Here is a 24,920-nt window from a genome sequence, read left to right as displayed (position 1 = left end):
TCCTGATATGGTCCTACCTCTCCCTCAGGCTTGCCGCTCAGCAGGCCAGTCCTTACACCAAAAACCCCAAAGGGGGCTGCGCCAGCCTTTGTGAATGAGGAGGGAGAGGGGTAGACAGAGTCTCGGGGGCAGCTGGACAAGGAGGGGGCCCAGGCAGTGGACCTCTGGGGTCGAGGATGGGGGTGAGGAGGCGTGCCCTCTGGGTAAGGTGAGTGACGGTGTACCTCGGGCCAGTCTGGGCAATGCCCCGGAGCCTGGGGGGCACTGGGGTCAAAGGCTCCCAGAGGAGCAGGGAAACTGAGACCCCAAATGTGTCTTCAAACATCTGTGGACCCATCCACTCAGCAACTCCTCCTAGAACGGCTACGTGCGCAAGCACGGTGGCACCCAGGCTCTGTGAGCCTCTCGCGGGGGAGCCGGGCTGGAGTGAAGGAGATGGAGCAGGGCGTCCCCTGGGGCTTTACAGGAGGTGGCACCAAGCTGGATGCATGGAGGGAGAGCAAAGAGACGGTCTCGTGGAGAAGAGAAGCCATAGAAAGAAGAGCTCCAGCACCAAAAGGGGTGGGGAAGGGCTGCAGGGCTGGAGCAGGGCTGGTGCACATCATCGTGTTGCTGGGCTCCTAGCTGCCATCAGAAGCAACCCAAGTTTTAAAGAGAGAGTGAACCTCTGAGAAGAGAAGGTGACGTGTGTAAAGAAATAAGGACGTGAGGTCAGGGCCGATGGCCTCGGCGGCCCCAGCTCCTGAGCCAGTAGGGAGCAGGCGGCCGCTCCAGCCCCTCGAGATCCAAGCCACAGTGACCGGGCCATGCTAAGTCCAGCTCGGAGGGCTCGAAGGGAAGCTTCTAGAGAGAAAACTCTGTTGGAACAGCCACCAGTCAGTCACTGGCCGAGGGCCACCCCAGGGGACTGAGCAAGTGCTGGCCAAGTGGCTTCAGGAGCCCGAGTCGGTGCTCCCAGGAGAGCTGCGGGCGAGGCCACAGGGAGCACCGGCAGCTGACGCCCGAGAGGGGTGCCCGGAAGGAGTCCCAGGGACCCGGCGTCTGGGTGGAGCCAGACAGTGTCCAGCACAGGGAGCGGAGGCGAGGGAGGCCCAAGGGCCGCCCGGACTGCTCTGCGGACGTCCATCGACTTGCCTCCACTCTGCCTTCATCCTCCTCCCCTCCCAGCCTGTCTCCAGTGCTGGGCCTCTCAGGCTCAGATCCTCCAGACACTCTGTCTGCGGCCCCCGGGGATGGGAGAGGATGGTCTCCTGGCTGCGTGGAGAGCGATGCCCACCGGGGGTCCAGGTCTCTGAATAAAGACTTTCCATCACTCCCCTCTTACCAACGCCAGGCCTCCTGTGGTTCCATCGGCTTCAAGAGCTTCAAGAGTCTGCGATTCTGCAAGGCAAACTTGACGCTTACCGCCGCTGACCTGCTCTGCAGGCCCTTATGTGTAACTTCAGTGCTGCTACCTCCGTTACCTTGGCTCCGTGTGCTTCCAGACAGCCCGTGAACGCTCACTGCTGTTGCCCCTTTGTCTTTGAGCCCCCATCACTCTACGGGGCTTGGGGAACCACAGGTGATAAACACATGGGCCAGTCTGCCATTGCACCGGGAACCAGGCTCTAACTATTCACCCATCAGCTTGCCTGGGACAGATGCCAGCCCCGGGGTCAGAGGCAGGACTGGCGTTGGGGCTTGGAGCCAAGGTTCTGACTCAAGCAGAGACAGGGCTTGAGTAAGAAGTCAGGGTGGAGGGCGGAGGCTGCAGGGGGCTGCCAGGCCCGCTTGCCAGTGGGTGTGCAGGCTGGCCGGGGCAGGGCACACATAAGCTGGGGCTTTGACTACAGCAGGGTGACCGGCCGGGCTGGCCTCAGAGGCCAGGCCTCAGGCTGTAGGGTCAGGAGTCACCATAGGTGAGGAGGCCCGGAGGTAGATAGTAAGCAGCAAAGCTCCAAGGGCCCCGGAGCGGAAGGCAGGGCATCAGAGAAGACCGGAGAGATGGGGTGGTGAGGCTGGTGGGCATGGCAGGCAGTGTCCAGGCACCAGGGCAGGGGAAGTGGCGCCTCCCCCTGTGGTCCGGGCTGAGGGTGGGCCCCGCTTTGGACCAGAAGCTGTCTGTCCGTGGCCCCCAGTCAGGATGGGCCGCAGCACCGTGGCCTGGGGGGGAGGCTAGGTAAGGGCCCTGGGTTAGGTTGGAGAGGCCAGTGGGCCCAGAGTCACAGAATGGAGAGAAAACGAGACAGACTCTCCCAGGGCTGGCGAGAGTGTCACTCTGGAGGAAGCCGCCCAGTGGCAAGTGGATAAAAAACACATTCCTGGAGGAGCCCAGAGACAAGGGGACTCGGGGGAGGCTCTCAGAGGAAGGCTGACTGAGCCAGAGTGCCATTAATCCTCATCTCTGAGGGCGCCACGTGGGGGGAGGCAGCCTGTGGTGAAGGAGCGTTCAGCCAATGCCATCGCAGGTGGGTCAGGGCGGGACAGTGCCCAGCTGGGAACGGGCAGGCCCCTCCCTCCCAGAAAGGTTGCTGCAGGGCCCGGGCCTCCAAACCCTAAAGGATTTATTTACCCACCAGGGCTCTGGATGTCAGCCTTGCAGGTTCGGAACCGGATTTGCCATCTCTGGGGGAAGGGCTCACATTGACCAAGCTCACGTGACTGATGGTTAAAATGTCGATATATCACTAATGAATGTCATATGGACCAACTTTTTTTTTTTTTTTTTTGGCTGTGTTGGGTCTTCGTTGCTGCACGCGGGCTTTTCTCTAGTTGCGGCGAAAGGGGGTTAGTCTCAGTTGCGGTGCGCGGGCTTCTCATTGCAGTGGCTTCTCTTGTTGTGGAGCACGGGCTCTAGGCGCGTGGGCTTCAGTAGTTGAGGCGCATGGGCTCAGTAGTTGTGGCTCTTGGGCTCTAGAGCGCAGGCTCAGTAGTTGTGGCGCACAGGCTTAGTTGCTCCGTGGCATGTGGGATCTTCCCGGACCAGAGCTTGAACCTGTGTCCCCTGCATTGGCAGGCAGATTCTTAACCACTGCACCACCAGGGAAGTCCCTGTGTTGAAGTCTTGAGGAGAATTCCTTCTTCTTGCATTTTAAGTTCCGGAGGCCAGAAGTCTGAGATCAAGGTGTCAGCAGGGTTGGTTCCCTGTGAGAGGTGTGAGGAAGGACATGTTCCAGGCCTTTCTCCTTGGCTGGTAGATGCCACCTTCGTGCTCACATGGTGTTCTCACTATATGCAGGCCTGTATCCAAATTTACCCTTTTTATAAGAACACCAACCGTATTGGATTAGGAGCTCACCCTGCTCCAATATGACCTTATCTTAACTAATTACATCTGCCAGGACCCCATTTCTAACTAAGGTTGTTTTCCGAGGTCCTGGAGATTAGGAGGTCAACATACGAATTTTAAGGAGACACAATTCAAACCATAACAGAGACTGAATTCAAAGGAGGGTGGAAAACCAGGTCTGGGCATGGCTAACAGCCATGGCAGTTCTAGAGGCTTCAGAGCAGGAATTAAAAGATCTGATTTAGAGCCCACACAGCTGGGCCAAGCAGCTGCCCCTTAGCCTCTCGAGAGGACTGGCTCACCGTGCCCAGGTGCTGTGTCTCTTCAGAATTCGAATCCCAGCAGGGAGCAGCTGGCTGGTCTAGTTGAGCCAAGAGCCTGAGCCCTTAGCCTGCAAGGGGGCGGCAGGAGACAGAGGGGAGCCGAGGACAGGGCCCTCCGAGGTGGGCCCTGCACACCGTGTCCCACATGGAGGAGGTCACTCCAGTGCACACTGGGGGAGCGGGAGGGAAGAGGGAAGGGGGCAGAGAGCAGGCCTGCCCAGCCCTGCCTCTTTTAAGCGGCTTTCACACCTCTGCTGTGATCTGTATGCACTGATGTCACGGCCTAATTCTCAGAGAAGGTTCACAGGTGTGGACTCTGAAGCTCAGAGGTCTGGCCAGGAGCCTGGAGGCCCAGGTGCCCCTGACTCCACCGGGGAGCCCTGGGCCAGCCCTCTTTCATGGGGAGCATTTGGGCCAGGTGAGCTCTAAACACCTTACAGCCCAAACGTCTGCACGTGTAGTGTGTGTGGAGCAGTTTCTACAGCCCCTGTGTCCCCATGTCCTCATCTCCTCCTAAGAAACTGAGGCAGCAGCCTCCCAGCATCGGGGAGGGAGCTGGGGCCACATTTCCAGGAGGGCTGGCCAGGGGAACGTGCCAAGCTATTTTTGCCGAAATCTCGGCTTCTGTACACTGGTGCCGAATAGAAATACGAAGACAGAATTTAGGAGGAAAGAGAAAGTGTAACTTTACTCTTTGCCAGGCAAAGAGGGAACACTGCAGCCTAGCGCCTCCAAAAACTGTGCCCCCCACCCTTCCAGAAGGTAGTGAGAAGTTTTATAGCAATAGCTCAAAGAGGGCGTGATCAGCTCATGGACATTTTTCTGATTGGTTGGTGGGGAGGTAAGTGGGAGTCGGCATCATCAACCTTCTGGTTCCAACTGGTTTGGGGTCTGCGTGCTTGTGGGCAGCATACAGTCATTAATCGTTAACTTCTCCCACCTGGAGGGGGTTTCAGCACCTGCAAAACAGCTCAGAGATATTGTTGTGTGTATCCATTGATGGGGCACCAGCACTTTGCCCCAAGGCTGAACTGTTGTTTCTCTTGACTTTGTTTCTCCCTTGTCTCCTTTGTTTCTCCCTTGTCTGGCATTCCCTCCCTTCCCTAATTAACAACTGCTTGAATCTGCCCGTTGGAACTCAGGGAAGGTCATGGAGGCTGAATGAAGCCTGTTTCCTGTAATCAAAGAAATGGGGGACACAGACTTCGTGCCCAGGAGCCCCACAGGGCCCTGCTCGGTATCATTATCTGTTGGGACTCCCCCGCAGGGCCCGAGAGGAACCAGTGGGCATCCCACCTGAGTACAAGGACCTTCCACCCGCTGGCCCAGGCCAGGCCTCCCGGCAAGATCAGCATCCCGTGCGGCCCGGAACCCCATGCAGTCACTGATGGGAGGCCTGGGCCAAACTCTTCTGAACGGCGAGCTACCAACATACAGATGGCGTTGGGGAGTGAGAGATGACCTTGCAGCGGAGGTGGGGCAGAGACCCCCGCCCCCCAGCCCTGGGTGCGTTCCTGCCTCTGCCCGGAGGGGCCTCGGCTGGCGGCCAGCTTGCCACCTCTGGGTGCAGCCACAAGCCTGAAGCCCGGTATCTGAATGGCCACAGGAACTGGGATGTCTTTGAGGAATCACGGAGAGAAGGATGTCCAAGCTACAGGAGCCTTCAGCTAGGAAATTAGGCTCCGAGAAAGGCAGTACTTGGACAACTGGACAAACCAGACACTGAGCTAGTTCCTGACCTTCAAACTTCTGCTCTCTGAGAGTTCCTCAAACTGGGGTCCCCTGGGTCTGCTTGGGAGTTTAGGAATTCTTTACAAAGAAGACTTTTAATTGGGTGTTTGTAACCTAAGAAAAATCTAAAAGGAATACAATTGGCATATTCTGGCTCATCCTGACAAACCTCTAATAAGTGGGGACAGCCATGCTCTGTCTGGGGCCCAAATCACGTGGGGCTCTTTGAACTACTGCAGGCTGTTGAGAGAAGGACCCAGAGAAGCCGGATGATGTCATGGCCCCCGGCTGGGGAGGGCGGGCAGCAGGGAGGGAAAGGCGGGCAGCCCCAAAGAGGAGCCAGGCCTGCGGCTCTGCAGGTCTGAGGTCTGCGGTTCCCGCCAGCCTCCGGCAGCTCCTAGGCATGCAGCTCCTCTGACACAGCCCCGTGATTCATGCCTCATCTTGGCTCAGTAACTGGAGCCAAGCCAGGGGCAGAATTTTCTAGGCTGTGTGGCAACAAGATCAGCCATCCTGAGAGAACTGGGTGTGCCAAGGTTGGGGGCGGGGCTTGCAGCAGAAGTTGGGAGGCTCTGAGTGATCCCCGGGGCAGCAGGGGCTGTGCAAGAGTCATAAAGAAGAAACCGGCCCCAGACACACGCAGAGCCCCTCCTTCCAGGCACTTAAATAGCGTGCCTCTGTTGGGTGCTGCCCGCCTCCTACCCCTTACCCCCTACCTAACAAGGTTCTTCACTCACTGCCCTGAGGACAGCCTTGCGGGGAGGGGCAGAGCCAGGCTGACACCAGGAAGCCCACGGGTGGATAGGCAGGTGTCCTCCCACGGCCGGTCAAGTTTCTGCGATGTTGGTCATGGATTCTTTTTGGGCCTCTGAGAAGCCGCGCTTTGCCCTGCCCTGGAGGTGTTGACAGAGTGGCCTGGAAATCTGGGTCAGCAATGGGCAAGTCCCGACAAGTGGCCCCAGTGCCAGGAGAGGTGTAAGAAAGTGTGAGCTCAGCTGGGGACCGAGAACCCACTGTCATGACACATCTCGTTTCCGGGCCCGCCCAGAAACCCTTTCTCTGGAGGCAGCATGGTGTAAGGGAAGGGCCGGAGCTTGGAAGTCTGGCTGTGGGTTGTCACAGAGCCCTCAGTTCCCTGGGATTTGGACTGGAGCATCTCGGGGTCCCCCCTGTCTGACCCTCTGGCCAGTGACTTCCTTTGAAGCTGGCTGACTGGTGCTGCAGCCAGCCCAGGATGAAGGAGTAAACCCTCACAGTTAGTAGAATCCTTACCCCCCCCCGCCCCGTCCCCAGGACAGCCTAGACCAGGGCCATTGGTCCCCTAGGGCCACCACCAGTGGGAAATCCCAAAAGGACAGGGAGCTTCAAAAGGGGTACAGGCTCTCAACTGACTTCATTTGGAGCCAGGCTCCAAGAGGCTTAAGAAGGCTTTAGGGTTCTGCTGGCAGTGGGTATGAAAATCCCTTTGCTACAAATGCTCTGAAGCAAGTCATGAATTTCTCTCCATCCATCCATCCATCCATCCATCCATCCATCCATCCATCTCCGCCTGCTTGTCTGGCCCAGCTGATGTCCGGCGAGCATCCTAGCACAGACGGCTGCGGCAGCTCCTAGGCTGGAAAAGGACTGGTCCTGCCAGTACAGCCACTTCAGCCAGCCCCAGGCAGCACCACAGACTCAGACCTTGCGATATCGTCCACCAGGGATGGAGCAGGAGGCCTGATGAGGACACAACTTACAGCAAGGGGGACACGATTCTGCCTCAGCACAGCCTGGACCTCCGCCCTGAGAGCAGGGAAGGGCCAGGCTAAGGGAAGTATAGCCTTACACCGAGGACCCCAAGTCCCTAGGTAGGAGAAATGCGCAAAAGCTGAGATGAGGAAACTAAGACTTAGAGGGAAAAGGTGTCTGGCCCAAAGTCACTCAAAGTCAAGGTTGACCCAGGAACCTGGAAGGGGAGAGAGGAGAGGAAAGAAGGAGGGGAAAGAGGAAGGGAAGGAAGAGAAAAGGGGGCCTCTGGAGCTGAGGCTGGAATTAGCAGGGGAAGTGCAGAGATGTCCTAAGCCGCAAGCCGGCTTGCCTGGCCTTCTCCTGTCCAGAGGTCCAGTCGCTGGGCGCTCAGGGACCCACGCAGCCCCACCTTCTCCCAGTGGCTTGGCCTGCGTTCCCGCTGCTGTGTGCGCCTGCCCTCTGGTGGCAAGATCTGGAAGTGCATCACCACTGTAGGATGCAAGTCCGTTCAGCACCTACTGTGCACCAGGCGCAGAGCTGGAAGTCAGAGAAAAAGGAAAATGGCCCCAGTTCTGAGAGCGCATGGATTAGGGCGGAAGACAGAGGAGAAAACAGGCCATGATAATACAACGAGGAAGGGACTTACACTGGGGAAGTTTGGGGTGTTACAAAATAGGGCTGGTTTAAAACAGGACAGCCTCCAATCTGGGAGTAGGAGCCTTTCCCAGCAGAAGGCACCACCAGGTCCGGGAAGATTTTGCCAGCCTCCACTCCGGAGGCCCGAGGCTGCCCAGGAGGGGTGGGAGGGGCCCCGGGGTACTCTCCAGTACTGGTCTGTCTGCGGCCAGAGCCCCAGAGCCAGAAGGGACGCCTGGAAGAGATTTGCGACCGTGTCTGCAGAGGAGCCTTGGGGCTGTGGCGTGAGGGGTGGAGAGGATCCCAGTCCTCCCTGTCTGAGCCCAGCCTCACACTAGAGAGGCCTCGGGGCCAGTTAGTTCAGTACCTGGGCTTCGGAGCCAGACTGTCTGGGGCCTCACGGCACCATGTGACCTTGGGCAATCCCTCTCTCGGGACTTCAGTTTCCCCATCCGTAAGATGGTAATAAGAAGGCAAGTGCCCACCTCTGAGGGTGGCCATGGGGGTTAAAGACACTGGCACAGGAAAAGCACATGGAACAATATGTGGCACGTGGTAAGTGCTGTTTACACCGGTCCTTCTTTCTTTTAAAAGTGTCCCCTCTCGGGGCTTCCCTGGCAGTCCAGTGGTTAAGACCCCACCTTCCAATGCAGGGGGCACGGGTTCGATCCCTGGTCAGGGAACTAAGATCCCACATGCTGCGCGGTGTGGCCAGAAGTTTTAAAAATAAATAACTCACTAATAAAAGTGTCCCCTCTCTCACTCTGATGCCAGACAGTGCCCATGGGGCAGAGACCCCAAAAGAGGTGTCCCGCCCGAGGACACTGGCTCTGCTGAGCCTGGAACCAAGAGCCGGGCACAGGCCTGGGTGCTGCAGAGACTGTGCCCTGATTCCAAGCGCCCTCGTGTGATTCCCCGAGGCCCGGAACTGCTCTCCTCTGGGAGGGCTGCTCTGGATTCTCCCATGGGCCCTGTGGGCAGCTGCAGGCTTATTTCTGAGCTGCATCGTCCAGTTTGCACGAAAGCATTGGCTACAAGCCACACGTCTATTGAACTTGTCTTTCTGGGGGCGAGCTCTCAAGCTTCACCACTCAAAGTGTGGTTTGATGCTAACCAGCAGCATCGACGTCACGTGGGAGCCAGTTGGAAGTGCAGACTCTCAGGCCCCGCTCCTGACCTACAGAATCAGAACCTGCATTTTAACCAGAGCCCAGGTGATTCACGTGCACATTACACTTTGAGGAGCAAGAGTGTCTTAAGCAACGGGGCTAAGGGGGCAAACGAATTGCAGGGTGATGCGCGTGCCCACTGAGCCTTCCCTGGGCAGCGCCCCTGCCAGGGCCTAGAAATGCCAGGGATGTTGGCCAAGGTCAGAGCCTCCTGGCCTCCCCACAGCCCGGGCAGCGCTGACCAGTGAGTGCTGAGAGGGACAGAGGCGCACAGGCCCCTGTGAGCCCAAGTCTGCCCAGGGAGAGTCAGGAATCCGAGCTGAGACTTGAGGGGAAAATTGGAGTTGGCCAGGCAGACGAGTGGCAGAGGGCGTTCCAGGAAAGGGGACAACCCGTACCGATTCCAGGGCGGGCGTTTTCAGAGGAGAGGACTTCACAGACCTCATCCTAACACCGTCAGGCCCCGGGGCAATCGGAGGCCCACATTCTCTATGGCTAAATATTTTAAAGCTATAAATCAAGCTCATAAACTATTAAATAAAGTATGTTCCAGCCTCTTACCTTGACAAATATGCCTTCACGAGGGCCTGCAAGGCCAGGTTCAAATTTAGAATTTTGGACCTCCTTGGAGTTAGACACCAAAACGTGATGGTGCGGGGGAGCCAGCTTTGCCCGCCCCCTTCTGCTCCCACCCACACTGCACCCCGAGGACACACGCATGCAGGCACACGCGTGCGATCGGCCCAGCCTGCCCATCCTCACACCCCTTGCCCCACAAACAGCTGCCTCGGGTGGCCTCCAGGAGGACAGACCCCAGGAACAAGCCCACGGAGTTCCTGGAATTGGAGGAGGGTGACTCTGGGAGGGCGTCTCCTTGACCCCATCGGGGGGCCCCCAGCTGGAGAGGCTCTATGACAACGAAACTACGATACCCTCTATAAGATACACTCTAATTTCAGGGATGTTAAAATGTCAACAAAATGTGCATTTTTTTAATTTAATTTTTTATTGAAGAATAATTGATTTACAATGTTGTGTTAGTTTCTGGTGTACAGCAAAGTGATCCAGTTATATGTATATAACTGATATATATTTTTTTCATATTCTTTTCCATTATGGTTTATTACAGGATACTGAATATAGTTCCCTGTGCTATACAGTAGGACCATGTTGTTTATCTATTTTATATATAGTAGTGTGTATTTGCTAATCCCAAACTCCTAATTTATCCCTCCCCCACTCCCTTTCCTCTTTGGTAACCGTAAGTTTGTTTTCTATGGAAGTCTGTTTCTGTTTCGTTCGTAAATACATTCATTTGTGTCATATTTTAAATTTCACATATAAGTGATATCGTATGGTATTTGTCTTTTTCTGACATACTTCACTTAGTATGATAATCTCTAAATCCATCCATATTGCTGCAAATGGCATTATTTCATTCTTTTTTATGGCTGAGTAATATTCCATTGTATGTATGTGCCACATCTTCTTTACCCATTCATCTGTTGATGGACATTTATGTTGCTTCCATGTCTTGGCTATTGCAAATAGTGCTGCTATGAATATTGGGTGCATGTATCTTTTTTTTTAAATAGATTTTACTTATTTATTTATTTATTTATTTATTGGCTGTGTTGGGTCTTCGTTGCTGTGCGTGGGCTTTCTCTAGTTGCGGCGAGCGGGGGCTACTCTTTGTTGCGGTGCGAGGGCTTCTCATTGCGGTGGCTTCTCTTGTTGCAGAGCACAGGCTGTAGATGTGCAGACTTCAGTATTTGTGGCACGCGGGCTTCAGTAGTTGTGGCTCTTGGGCTCTAGAGCGCAGGCTCAGTAGTTGTGGTGCACAGGCTTAGTTGCTCCATGGCATGTGGGATCTTCCCGGACCAGGGCTCGAACCCATGTCCCCTGCATTGGCAGGCGGATTCTTAACCACTGCGCCACCAGGGAAGCCCCTCACGTATCTTTTTGAATTATAGTTTTCTCCGGATACATGCCCAAGAGTGGGATTGCTGGACCATATGGCAACTCTATTTTTAGTTTTCTTGAGGAACCTCCATACTGTTTTCCATAATGGCTGCACCAACTTACATTCCCACCACCACCAACAAAAAAAATGTGCATCTTATATTGGATGTCCAGCAGCCTTCTGATTCCCTGGCTGTGAGAGTGTTTTTAAGCCTAATGTTGCACTGAATCTATAGGTCAATTTACATAGTATTAGCAATATTGACAACTTTAAACCTTAATGATGTTAAATCTTCTAATCTTTCCATTTATTTAGGCCTTTAATTTCTTCAAATGGTGTTTTGTAGTTTTCTGTGTAAAAGCCTTGCACTTCTTTACAAAGCCTTTTTATAGTTATTCCCTCTTCAGAGCCTTGAAAACCCTCTGTGAAGTAGAGATCACATTCTGTAGATCAAAGATGCCTCAGCTAGTAAGTGACAGAGCTGGGATTTGAATCCCCAGCCCGCCAGCAGAACTGGGCCTAGGCTTGCTCTGCTGAGGGCCGCTCATTCTAGCCCCTAACTGCATGGGGACCGGACATCTCTCCTCTATCCGGGAAAGCTGCTGACCTGGTGACAGTCCCTCTGACTTGGAGGGAGGGTTGGAGGGAGGGACAGGGGCAGGACTGGCATGAGATGCTCAGGGTCAGGGAAGGAGGGTCCAGGGGAAGGTGCCACACACAGGCTACAGGCAGGGAGGGAACCTGTTTGGCTGAAACAGTGTCCCCAGCCCTTGGCTTCCATGAAAACCACCTGGGCGCTTAAAAAGTTCCCAGCGTCCAGGCTCCACCTCAGACCAATTAAAGCCGAACCCTGGGAGCAGGGCCAGGGAATCCGTGATCTTAAAGTTACCCAGGTGAGGCTGCAGCTCGGGCAGGGAACCGCCGGGTCAGGTGGTGAAGTTGGCCGTCAGTCCTGACCCATCAGCTCTGCCCCAGCACACACTGAGGCCAGCAGGAGAGTCCAGACTTTAGATCAGACAGACCAGGCTACAGTCCCGGGTGTGGATCTTGGTTCCATGTCACAAGTTCTGTGACCCTGGATGCTTGACCTCTCTGACCCTCAATCAATTAATCTGTAAAACGGAGACAGTTATACCTACCTTGAGAGATGGGATCTGTTTCTCCTCATCTTGAGCCTGGACTGGCCTGTGACTGCTCTGACCAGCAGGGTACAGCAGAAGGGACGCTGCACCAGCTCGGGGTCTAGACTCACAAGGATTGGCAGCTCCCCCCTCCATCTCTTGGGCCTCTTACCTGACTTTTCAGGTGAGGAGAATGAGGCTGAGAGGTGACTTGCCCAAGTAAAACTATCAAGCGCTCACTGCTTTCCTGGCTCTGAGGGAGGAAAAGGCAACATGTGGGGCAGCAGATTTGACCAGACTTTCGGAGTTTGAGTCCTGGCTGTGCCACTCCCCAGCTGTGTAACCTTGGGCTGCTTGATAACCCTCTCTGTGCCTATGCCACTTCTTTTGTAAAATGATGATAAATGGTTGCACCTCAGGGCTGTTGCAGGGGTGAACTGAGAGTACCGTGTCTTGACGCAGCGGCTAACAGCTACTGTTAGCAGGGAGGCTCTGCCAGCCCCGGCCTGGAGGTCATTAGGGACCTGGCCACAGCTGTGCTGATCTGGTGGCTTATTTTTGAGGAAGAAGCAGGACCCAGCACGGAAGCGCCTGGGAAAACCCCCTATTTCCCACTGGTCCCCTCTTCTCCCCTCTGGAAACAACAGAGCCATCCAGGGGGTGTCAGGGTGGGGCAGGATTTCCCCTCTTGGGACAGACCCTCACTTCCTCGGCTTGCGTATCAGAGCCAAGGTTCAAGTGTCGGGCGGGGCTGGGGAGGCAGCATAAGTTTTGCCCTCCTCCTGAAGCCAAGGGCACGTGACCCCACCTTTTTCTAGGGGTGAGCCAGATGCCAGGTGGGCCTCCTGGTCCCTGGATGCACGGGTCACCTCCTCTGGGCTTTCCCAGTTCTGAGGCCTCTGGAGGTGCATGGTCCTGCCCAGGTGTGCCCGGTTCCCAAGAGCCTCGGGGCTCCTGTTCCTCATGCATAAACCTCAGACCTTCTCTGTGCTTCTCCCTGGGAGCACGTCTCCCTGGGCAGCACGTCTCCCTGGGCAACACAGACGACCCCTGCGTGGAGTCCTTCCTCTAACTGTAGTGCATCGGTCACATCTCAGACGACAGTGGACAGAATCTGGTGCCAAAAAGGGCCTCAGAGATGATCTGATCCAGCCCTTGATCAGAAAATTATTTTTATTGTAGTCAAATATAAACGTGATTTACCATTTTAACCATGTGTAAGCGTACCGTTCAGTGGTGACTGATTTTTATAGCTGAGGAAACATGCATTCAAACGAAATTCTCAGCAGAAGCCTGATACAAAACTGTCCACATGTTGCGGCCCGTGAAGGGCTGGGCCTCCACAGCCCCTGCAGGAGCAGGGAGGGAGCAAAGTGCAGGGCACGGAGGACAGAGGCGGCCCTGGCCGTCGTCCCCGCCACTGCCCCTGCTCTCCATCAGGCATTTGGCCCCCTCATCCTCGCTGTCCAGGCCTGGTCTGACCCGTGAACACCCCATCCACTCGGGGACTCGTGGCCTGCTCCCCAGTGCCCACCGGGACCTCCAGCCCCAGGTCAAGGCACTGTGGACAGTGGCTTATGGCAGGTCCGGGTGATGGAGGAGGGGATGCCGGGCCTGAGCCTGCCAGATAGGGGCCAGGACAGCGAGATGCTGTCTAAAGCACTAAGGGTGACCCATTCAGTGCCAGGAAGGACCCGCTGCCTGGCAGAGCCGCCCACAGAGGCACAGTTCCGAGATGACTGGGCAACCGTGGGGCTGTGAGCTCAAGACACAGGCCCATGGGGGAAGGAGCCTGGCCACGGGTCACCCCCCAGGAGCCCCGTCAGGCACGCTTGGACTGGATGGGACAAGTTGGCCCCACTGAACGTCCGTGAGATGTTGGGACACTGCCCATTTGGATGCATTTCTTCTGAGTGAAAAGCGGGTCACGAGTGAACCCCTTGGATGAGGCCTTTCGGTCCTCTGCCCCTGCCCAGTGGCTGGAGGCGCAGCGTGAACAAGGAGGGCCCTTCGGGGACGGAGGGAGGAAGGGAGGAGAGAGGAGGACCCTGTGTCCCTGGTGGGCAGGAGGGCATCCAGCTGCAGAAGGAGGCTCTAAGTCAGGAGATGTGATGATTTTGTCCTCTACAAAGAGGGCCCACCACGCTCCCCTCCTTCCAAAGGCTTGAAGGAGGAAAACAAGGAACACAGGAGACGTTCTGTGAAGAAAAGCAGGTGAACAAAGCACTTACAGTTCAGATGAGAAGCCTCCAACGTGAGTGAGCACATCTGCAGCCTGAAATCCCACAGCTGGACGGCGAGGTGCAGGAGCTGCCACTGAGACCTCACATCCTGCCTGCACCTCACCAAGAGCAAGTGCTGGAACTTCGCAGAAAGGTCGCGGAGGGGGGAATTTACCGCTCGGAGGTAGAGAAGAAGCTCCCCAGCGTGCGTGGAAACATCAGCCTCACAGTCACCGGAGTGACCTCCTGCAGGAGGAGACGGGAGCGGGGACAGGAAAGGACCACCGCCTTCCCTCCAACAGAAACGTCTTATCTCTTCTGAGAAGGAAGCTGGAGAAAAGTGGGCGCCAGCTCTTCCCACTGAGGGGAAGCCCAGCTAGTGAGAAGCGGGGGGGACGCGGACACCAGCCGTGGAGGCAGGGGCCTGGGGCCGTGGGTCAGCAGGTCCCCAGGGCAGGAGGCCGCTGAGCCTCCAGGACTGAGGGACCTGGCTCACTTGCGGGGGTGATGGCACGTTCACAGCAGCAGCCCCGCAGGCCCAGAGACCTTTACCCGTTTTCTCTCCTAAAAGCAATTTTGATCAATAGTTTTTTAGTTTAGTTGCTGTTATTTAATTGATACCGCACCTGCTCTTATTGAAGTTTAATAAAATTGTGTTTCCTAAGACAGTGTTCTTCAAAGATGGATGATTTTGATATAATCATTACGAATGCATTATTTCCACTTCATTGGACCCTCTAGAGTTAGATGGGATAAGTATTGCATTTTGATTGAAACAAAAGGTCCGCTATTACTTAACCTGTAATTGAACTTGGACACGCTGAGATGGAGACGCGTGAAAAATCAATCCATTTCTATGTTCTGGGGAAAAAAGTGATGAGAGTGGGCTCCTGCCCAGGGTGTCTCCTGAGGGGCGCCCTGAAACCCCGGAGCTTTTCCACGGATTTAACCCTTCACGTTGCAGGGGGGGAAACAGAGAAGCGGTTTCCCTGGGTAACCCAGCGAAATTCACGGCAGCACAGGTACGAGCGCCATGTCTCTGTTTCCAGTCTAGCTTTGAGCCGCGAGTTGCTCAAGAAGAATAGGCTTCTCGGCCCCGACCTGTAATTCTAAGAAAATTTAATCAGCTTCCTGGTGCTTTCCAAAAAGAGCCAGCTCTTTCTACCTGTTTGCAGCCTGGCCTGATGTTACCTTGGCAACAGCTGTCAACAGAAATATTGCCTCCCCCGGGCCTGTCACGTTCTTTATACCAGACATGTGTGTGCCCAGGTGAAGGGCAAAGCAGTTGGGCCTCGTAGACCCGGTTTTGGGGCTCCTTTCTGCTAAGATCTGCTTATTTATAACCCAAAGGAAATTTGTCCTAAAAACAGGATTTCTGTGCTCGCCTGGCTAATTTTCTTTTTATACTCCATAAGGACTTAATGGGGAGAACCTTGCCATTTGAAGAGGTTATTTTTAACAGCAGTATTAGCCTGACATCCTAAAAATGGGATGTTACAGATCAGTAGGAAAACACACCGGACCTCATTGTCCAGAGGAGAAAAGGAAAACCCCCTCCAGGAGAGCTGATTGCCCAAAGTCTGTGTAATTTATTGGCAATGCAGGACTTGAACTTGGCTGGAGTCCTGGTTGCCTTTTCGGGGTTTGGCATTACTGCAGGTCTGGCTTGCTGACAGCAACGCTGTGTAGGTGCCGTCATCCCAGGGGATGGGCACAGGCTTGTTCGTGGCCTTTATTAGAGATGGAGGTACATTCTGGGGGGTAGATCCTGAGTCATCTTCTGGGAACCCCATTCTCTTGCTCCCAACACTCCCTTCGCTTGTCTCCCAACTGTCCACCACGGGCTGGAGACCTGGAATCTCTAGGGTTTGGGCAGGGGACGGACTGAGTGAGGTGGGCAGGGTGGGGCTGGTGAACTGGTCATCTGTCCCCACACGGCCTGCATGGCATCTGGGGCTGGAGGTTTGTGTCTGTTCCTTCTCCCCTCAGTCAGGATCCAAGGTCCATTCTGCTCCCAAGGCCCCTCCTGGACTTCCACAGGCTCCATATGCGCCCCTGGCATCTGGCTGCACCCCCAGGTGGGAGGGGGAAGGCTTGACCTCTCCCCTCTTAGGTCTCCAGCTGGGCCTGAGGGTTCAACTGACCTAAGACAGACTAACAGGAGAAAAGCATGCAGATTTTTACCTGTACATGGGGGCCCTACAGGAAAACGAAGGCCCAAAGACGTGGCAGAACCTAAGTGCTTATATACTAGGTTGGACGAAGAAAGGAAACTGGAAAAGGAACGAAAACATCTGGGGAGGCTACAGGAGGAGAGTTAGTTCAACAAGGTCCGTCTGTACGGCATCCTCCCTGGCTTGACTCCCTGTCTCTGATGATGAGTGTTTCTTCCTCCTCAAACAGGGAGGTGTGATGGGAACACCCGACCCCGGCACCACCCCATTTTGATCTGCCGGCAGCAGGGATGCCTTCTGCGGTTGGGGACATGTGACGACCCACAAAGACCCCTTCCTGGGGGACACATATTAAAATAGGCAGGAAAGTAGATTTCCCAACAGCCATCATGGTCTGCACCCCCAGGGGAGAGCTGTGGACCCCGCTGTGGACCAAGGATGGGCGCTTGCTCCTGGTCACCCAGGCTACCAGCTGGGTTCCTCGTTTTACTAAAACGCTCACCTGTTCGCTGTACTGCCTCCCCGCACCCCCAGCAGAGTGACCTTATGTGCGTGGTTGACTTTTCCATGACTTTCAGGATGCAACTCAGGCAGCATCCCCCCTGCAGGCAGCCTTGCTCTGAGCTAAGACGAGATGTGCTACAGGGGAGGGGTGGGTGCAGAGAGTCGGGCTGAGGTTACTCCAAAGTCACACTTCAGATCCCATCAAACCCTTCATTTGGACTGTTTGGAGGGGCTCACTCTCACCACTTTCCAAGGGCTGTCCTACTCAGAACACCTTCCCCCTGCTTGTCCTGGAAAAATTCTGTTTTTTCTTCCAGAACCAGTAGCTGAGGAGCCATTTCTCACTAAAAGCTTTCCATGAAGTTGAGTTAGGTTCCAGTACTAGACAGAGGTCCTATTTTGGCTTTCCATCATGAGTCCCCCTTTCATGTAGAGCGGTCCCCAGTTCCTGCCTGCCTCCCACTATGGGAGCAGGGAGACAGAGTTCCCCCTCTTCTGCCCCTGTCTGCAGGGCTCGCGTTGTGGTCCAGACCGTGACTCTGTCATCAGTGGTGGAGGTAACCATGCTGGGGCCCAGAGCCGGAGACCCAGGCTGTGACAGCAGCAGGGTCTGGCTAGGTGGTCACCACTGCCTTTGGCTGATCTCACTGGGGCTCATTTGATTTCTGCCTCTGACTTTTAGCTTCCTATCTATTCTGTGAGCCTGCTACATCCTTAAAAAAGCAACAACGACAAAACAAAAAGCAAAAGCAAAAGCAAAAACAAAACAAAAGCCCTCGTTTGCTGAAGGCAGTCGGAATTGATTTCTGTTTCTGCAGTCAAGAGCCCTGATGGATGGAGAATCCTGCCTGGAACTCTGGGATCCCATGTGCTTCTCTGAGGTGGTTCATACATGCAATGCTTCAACAATAATAATGGCTGATTCCTCAAGCCCTTTCTGTGAACTGGGACCTTGACAAGAGTTCTCGCATCAGTTCTCGGGGGCCTAAGATCTAGAGTGATGTCCGTGGGCTCTGACGGAGCAAGTGGAAATGGACCAGAATTACTGGAGGATTTCCCAACACGACAGTGTGTAGTGACGCACTGCCTGGGTGCCTAGATCCCCCCGTCTGAGTCCCAGGGCGGGAGTGCTCAGTCCCCAGTGGCCGGGAGGTCAGGTCCTGTCCCCAGGGCAGCCTGCATCTGTGGCGCCGAAGCAATGGCCAGGCATCCTTTGACATGTCTTCCATCGAGGAGTGAAGTCTGCATCCCCTTCCTTGAATCTGGGCATGCGCTGGGACTGCTTGGCCATGGATCGCAGCAGGAGGAAAGCTGCCCAGGTGTCTGGGCCGAGCCTGGAGAAACCAGTGGCTTCCATATGGCCCTCGTGGTGGTGCCCTCTCTCCGGGAGCCCTGACCGCCCCATGAGAAGACCAATCGTCTTGGGTCAGCGTGGATGTGGTCAAAATAAACAGTAGATATGGCTCAGGGCTGCGTCCTCTGTTTTTGTTTACGTCGCACTAAGTGTGTTGGCCCCTCCGGGGGAGCAGGGGGAGATAGGATGGGGTGTGTCAGGTGTCACAAAGGGTCTCAGCAGCCAGGCTCAGGCTTGGGGACTTAACCTATTGACAAGAATGAACCTGAGCAGTTTCTGAGCGGCGGGTTGGGAGTGATCCCCGTGGCTCTGAGTGGGAAGGTCACGGGGACGGGGCAGCAGGGGCCAGAAGGCAGGTGAGGCTGGTGGCCAGGAAGCCAGTTGGGGCTACTGGAGATTTGGGGACACCTCTGTGGAAGAGACCGGGAAGGAGGCATCTCTTCCCCGAGCTGTGACGGGCTCAGCCATTCTCCTAGCCTGAAATCCTTCATCCTAGTGATTCCTGAAGTCCCCGATTCAGTGATTCTGAGAATTCATGATTCCTCGATCCCACGACATGAAATGCCTGTGTGTCTCCAGTTGTGTGATCTGGTGATTCACAGAACCTCTCACCCGGCAACTCTAAAATTCTCTGATTCGTATGCTCTGCTGAATCAGCCCTTGCAGTTCCTGCCAACCCCTGGCCCATGGCTTCTCCTGGGAATTGAGGAAAGGCTGTTTGTTTCTGTCTTTTCTATTCAGACAGGTGTCACTGGGGGGCCTCTACCTTCCTCTGAGGTGGCTGAGATGGGGATCGTGCAGGTGGGGAAGATCCCGGAGTCAGTTGGAATAATGCGGAGTGTGTGACCCCCGGGTGCCCAAGTGCTGAGGCGGGAGCAGAGCCCCACCTTCGGGGGGCACTGAGAGGTGCTCCTGACCCAGGGCCCATCACCCACCCTGCTCATGCCCACCTGCTGGAGCAGCAACCCCAGGACTGTGGTCCCCTGCAGAGCCCTCCAGAGAAAAGCACCTGGGCTGGGGTCGCACCTTTTCTTAAGCCACATGCTGGAGTCACCCATTGGCATCCCTAATCACTGGAGCTGACAGCAGGCCTGAGGACATGGGAGACAAGCAGAGTGGCCTGTGGATTTGGGTGACAGGGATTATGGGGGACAGGTGAGGGATGCTAGTGGCAGGACCACAGAAACAAGAAGCCTGGATCAGGGGACTTTGATAGGCCTGCTGGCCCTCAGGGCCCACAGTCCCATGAGTTGGTCTTCATTCTTCTCCCCCTCAGCCAGGCTCTCGGAATCAGATCCTGGAGATGAGGCCCCTGTGCCAGGTTGTTGTGAGGCCCAGTCAGGGAAACAGGGAAAGCTGTTGGCACTGCATCTGGGACTCTTGCTATCAGTTTCTAGTGGCTCTTTTAGGGCCGTGCGTGGCCCTCTCTGCCGGCCAGGCCTCCCTGGCCCTCTGTGTGCACGAGTCTCCCTGCAAGTGGAGGCTGCTCTGAGATGGTATCAAGAGAAGGCGGCGGTGTAGGAGGGAAGCCAGGCCCACCTCTAATCCACATGCCCCTCCTGGTCCCTCCTTGGCCAGCCTTGGGGTTTTGGGGGCTGCTCTGAGTTGGAGATGAAATGGGCCACAACCATGGTCACTGTTGGTTATGAAAAGTGGGGGAGACATGATCCAGCATGCATGCACGCATGCATCCATCCATTCATCTATCCATCCATTCATCCATCCTTCCATTCAACTATCCATTCATCCATCTATCCTTCCATGCATCCATCCGTCCATCTATCCATTCATTGATCCATTGATCCATCCATCCATCCATCCATCCACAGTTTATTAAGTGCCTACCGTGTCTGAAAGAGTGCACCCCACCCCCATGGATGACTTTCTATGCCCCTATCCTGCTCTGTTATTATTTATGCCTTTGTTCATCTGTTCACTGTCTTTCTCCCCCACTAGAATTTTAATTCCATGAAGACTTTGTCTTATTCACCACTGCATCCACACATCTAAAATCAAGCCTAGCACTTAATAGGTGCTTGAAAGCATTTCTTCAATGTATGAATTTAACCCCCCTCCTGCAGCAACCCTGGGAATAGGTGTTATTATCCTTCATTTATAGATAAGGAAACAGGCCCAGAGAGGCCAAGTGACTAGCCCACGGTTTCAATATTAGTAAGTTGTGACCTGGGAGATGAAACCAGGTTTCCAGAGCTGGGTCTAACCCTTCATACTGCTCCACGCCTCGTGAGGACGGAGAGAAGGGCACAGTTAGTTCTCGCTGGGCAATCGAGGAAGGCTTCCTGGAGCAGGGGGCCATGGGCAATGGAGGGTGGGTGGGACGTCCCCAGGCAGGAGAGTAGGTAAGGACAACCAGCTGAGGAGACTTCTTTGGCCAAGGCCTGGGGGATAGGAGTGTGGAACTGGCCTCTGGCATGAGGAGGGAGGCCTTGTAAGATCCAGCCAAAAGCCTGCCAGACTTCTCGGGAGCTAGAAGCAATCCTCCTTCCCTGCTGGTGGCTCTCATTAGGACGTCGGTGCTGAGTCTGGTCTGTCTTTGTCAATCAACTGACAGCAAGACATGTCCCCAAACACCTCTCGCTGAAAGGGCCTTTCTCCCAGGTTGTGGGCTCAGGGGCACCTCTGCCGTGCAAAGTGGGCTCCCCCTGGGCCCAGGAAAAGGGTCACCTTAACCAGGACTGGGCAGACAGCTGGCCGGCGTGGGAGCCCTGCTTACACTCTCCCTACCTGCTGGACAACACCTTCCCCGCCCTGGACCTCAGGATCCCCATCTGTAATCGAAATGGTTACTGCAGCCCTTTGTCACCTGTGATGCCGGTGACCTCACCCAAAGCTGACTCTCCTGTGCATCTCGCTGCAGGCGAGGTATCTTTTCACATTGGACCCCTCCTTTGATCATCAATAACCCCGTGAAAGAGGCAGGGCAGGATCAATTATCTCCATTTTCTCAGATGAAGGAACTGAGGTTTGAGAGAGAGAAAGTCGTCGGCCCAAAGTCGCTGAGTCAGTGAGTGGCGTGTCCTGGTCTGGAATCCCAGCTCATCCCTCTGCGGCCACGAGGCCGGAGACTGCAATCAGAATGGTGTCATGTTCTGGTTCCACTCAGGGTCCCTGGCCAGGGTGTCCCTTTCTGAGTTCTCCTGTCACGCCACCCTCTGCCCACCCCCAGGGAAGAGGCAAAGGGCCCCCCTAAATACGCCAGAAGTGACTCCCCTCCTCTGATCTAAACCCCACATCCATGTTTGGGCCACCACACTGGAGGCTTCTAAACTGCCCCATCGTTGGGGCCATCCTGCGGTTCCCACACTGCACATCCCAGGGAGGAAAGCTCGGGCAAACTTACAACCTGACCTCATTTCCGGGAGAGATTTCTTTAACCCAGAGAAGCTAAGCCTAGGTGGCGCTGGGCATGGGGGCGTTCTCAGGTTGGGAAAGCAGCTTCTTGGGGCCAGGCTGACTGCATCAGCAGCGGATTCTCGGGGTAGATGCAGGGGGACCACAACTTTGGCCCCTGGTGGACAAACACCAAGTCCTCGTGGAGGCCGAAGCCTTTGTTCCAGAACTCTGGGCTCATTACTTCCCTTTTCTAGGCATCCCTGCCTACAAAGCCGGGTAATAACCCTTCCCCAGGCCGTCCGGATCCAACAGGACAGACGAGGCAGGGAGAGAGGGGAAGGGTGTGGGGTTCTAGGTGGCGACGCAGACCTAGATTTCCACCCTGGTTTTGCCACTTACTAGCCTAGTGGCCTCGTGCAGGTTACTTAATAATAAATTCTATTCACCTGCTACTATTGTTTGGGGTCAGGGGGGTTAATTTGATAGAAAGCACTTTGAAGACTGCTGAGCTCCCCAGGGGGCTGCTGTGTTAGGGTTATTGTGACAAGGTCCCAGCAGCCGAACAAGCAGAGGGATTAAGGCTCTGAACAGCGTGATGGTTCAGGGCCGGACAAAGGCTCAGGGCACGAAGCCCTTCAGAGATGCAGACGCTAAGGACAGGGTCTGGGTTGTAGGGTGGCAGAAGGAGCCAGGGCCAGATGGGGGTGGGTTCTGGTTTGGGAGGAGACCTTGAGCTGTGGGTACCCTTCTGGGTAAGCTCCAGGGAGGGGACCAGACGTGAACGGTCGTTGGATGAGCAGGGAAAATGCACAGTGACGGTAGCTGAGAGCCTCTGCAAGGCTGCCTGGGCCTGTGCGGAGGGCTGTATTCTGAGACATCGCCTTGGCTGGCTTCCCTGCAAGACGCTGGTCCTGGGGGAGCTGTGCTTTGTGAGGTAACAGAGGAACAAGGTGGGGGCTGTCGTGGGGGGGGAGAGCCCCCGAATGCTCGAGCTTTAGGGCGCAGGTGGAGACTCGAGAAGCCCCGAGATCCCCCAGGAGGAGAGTAGGCCTCCCCTCACCCGGCGCTCCCTCCCTCTGTGCGTCTCGGCCACCTGGTTCCCTGCCTTTTCTCTAAGGCCTGTCCCAGAGGGACAAACATTTCTGTAGGTTGTGGGCCCACTGTGTGTCAGGTCTGGACACAGGACCACCGAGGACGCAGACTCGCTGAATTCTCTCAACAGCTCCGAGAGGAGGTGTCATGACCCCCATGTGCCCACGAGGAAGGGGAGGACTTGGGGGATGGGGATCTGGACGTCGCCCGCTCTCCATGTCGCCCAGGGCCCTGGGGCTCTGGCCCAGCTCTCCCAGCAGGTCCTGTCCCCTCATGCAGCAGCTCCGAGGACAGGTGGGGATGCTCAGGGTTTGTGGCCTGTCCAGGGGGCCGCTCCCACAAAACCCTTCAAAGGCCCTGCTCTGGCCCCTGCTCCCGTGTGCTACTTTAAAAAAAAAAATCTAGAATGAAAAAGAAGAAAGTTTCTATTTTTGATGAGACACCAACGAAATGAAGGCTTTTAAATTATTAAAATCCAGAAATAAATTATTTATTCAGGTCAGCCTTTCATTTCACGCACATTAACCCCACCAGCACACTGTCACGGATTTGCTGAGTGTCCTTTACCCTCCGAGGACCTCGGTGTTCTCTTCTGTAGGATGGGTCGGGGGCCGGCAGGGAGCTGGGTTTCCCAGGTGCTGGAGGAGCCTTCCGGGAGGAGCCCAAAGACCGGCCAGAGCAGGCCTGTCTGTTCCCTTCATCTCTTTTCATCCTGTACCCTTGGCCTTCACGATCAGACCTTCCCTGAGCAGCTCAGGTGGGTGGGAAGGGGAAGAGCTATTATTAATAATAACAGTACTACGTGCCAGCCCTACACAATGGTTTACACGTCCAACTTATTTATCCTACAACAACCCTCTAAGGTGGATAATATTACCATCTCCAGGTTACAGATGAGGAAATTGGGCACCGAGTAGTGAAGTGCCTTGCCCGATATCACCCAGCTTGGAAGTGGCACAGCTGGAGTTCGAGGGCAGGCAGCCTGGTTCCCGCACTGACTGCTGCAGCACACGGCCTCGCCTTGGGTGTGAGTGAGGCCCTTGGGAACCTCCCGAGATGACTTCTTGCAGGTGCCGTGCCTGTTCTCTCTGCCTTTGCACTTGCTGTTCCCTTTGCCTGGGGTGCCCTCCCTGCCCCAGGCCAGCAAAAATGTCACCTCCTCCAGGAAGCCCTCCCATCCTCCCTCTGTGCTTCCACAGCATTCTCCCACTTCCCTGTGAAAGCCCTTACCCGCCGAATCGTGCTCATTTACACACCTGTCTCCCCACCAGACTGTGGCCTTCTTGAGTTCAGGGACCGTGTTGGATGAATTTCCACAACCCCAGCATGGTGCCCGATGTCGACCAGTTTTGTTGGTCAAACCAGTGTTTGTTGAATGAATGAGCGAGTGAGTGTTTGAAGGGATGTGACTCCCTTGCCCGTGGGGGAGGTTTGCGGGTTGCCTTATGGCCTGGCCCTGGGAAGACCCCTAAGTTTGCCATCCCTGGCATCCCTGAGATTGTTCTCCCACCAAGAGACTCAGCTTGGCGGAGAAGACATTGGGTTTCCATGGCAACGGAGTTTTTTCTGCCTGAGCAAACATTTCCACAGAAATCCCAATAGATGCCAGTGGGTGCAGTGGGCACTGCCCCTCCTCCCACATCCTGCACCCCTCCTGCCTCCGCAGGGCTCTGAGCCCAGAGCCAGCCCTTCTCCTTCTGTGGGTTTCCACTGGGTTTCTCACAACTGCCCTATTTGAAGCTGCTTGCCACCGTGTCAGCTTCGCCCCACACCCTCTCTGGGTGAGGAAGGGGAGCCCTGGCCCCAGGCTGTCAGCATTAGGGAGTCCAGCCCCACCATCCTCAGACGGGAAACCTTGGCCCAGGGTGGGGAAGCAGAGGGCTCCCACCCCCTGCCCTGGCTTTGCGCTGCCATCTGCAAGCCCCTCCTCCCCTCAGACATGGGCGCCTGCACCTCCCCCTCCCCCAGGGCCCTGGGGTCAGGGGGCCTCACAGGGCTCACCTGGCAGAAGCTGAGAGGCCTGAGAATTACAAGGTGTCCGGCCTCAGACCCTGCCGAGCACCAGACCCACTGCCCTGCGATCCCGGTTGAGCCTCTGGGGGTGGGGAGGAAGAATGGGGCAAAGGTACTTGGTGGTAGAAGCTCAGAGAGGTCCGTGGCTTTCCGGAGGACACGTGGCAGAGTGGCAGAGGCAGGATCCGAGCTCTGGTCTCTCTGGTCACAAGGCCAGCCTCTACCCACTCTCCGGCCAGGCGGGAGCCCCCTTTCCCCACCTAGA

This window comes from Eubalaena glacialis, chromosome 14 (genome assembly GCF_028564815.1).
Source record: "Eubalaena glacialis isolate mEubGla1 chromosome 14, mEubGla1.1.hap2.+ XY, whole genome shotgun sequence".
Classification (NCBI taxonomy): Eukaryota; Metazoa; Chordata; class Mammalia; order Artiodactyla; family Balaenidae; genus Eubalaena; species Eubalaena glacialis.
The sequence above is the reverse complement of the archived record's forward strand: the minus strand, read 5'-3'. Positions refer to the sequence as shown.